The sequence below is a fragment of the Etheostoma spectabile genome, chromosome 10, assembly GCF_008692095.1.
Source record: "Etheostoma spectabile isolate EspeVRDwgs_2016 chromosome 10, UIUC_Espe_1.0, whole genome shotgun sequence".
NCBI lineage: Eukaryota > Metazoa > Chordata > Actinopteri > Perciformes > Percidae > Etheostoma > Etheostoma spectabile.
Window position 1 is genome coordinate 20,052,884 of NC_045742.1, and position 222 is coordinate 20,053,105.

The window sequence follows — 222 nt, forward strand, 5'->3', positions numbered from 1 at the left end:
GAACGGTATGGTGTTTCAACAGAGACATTAACACGTCTTAGAGCCCAGTGCACGAGGCCATGCATGAAAATGGTCCTTTAACAACACACCATTGAAGGCTGCAATATTATGTAACCCTCTCGCCAAAGGCTCGTAATATGAATAACACTTGATGCAACTATCACAATGTTTCACTTGTGTACTACATGCTTGGTAAGAATGGTGAAAGAGACATCTCAGTGT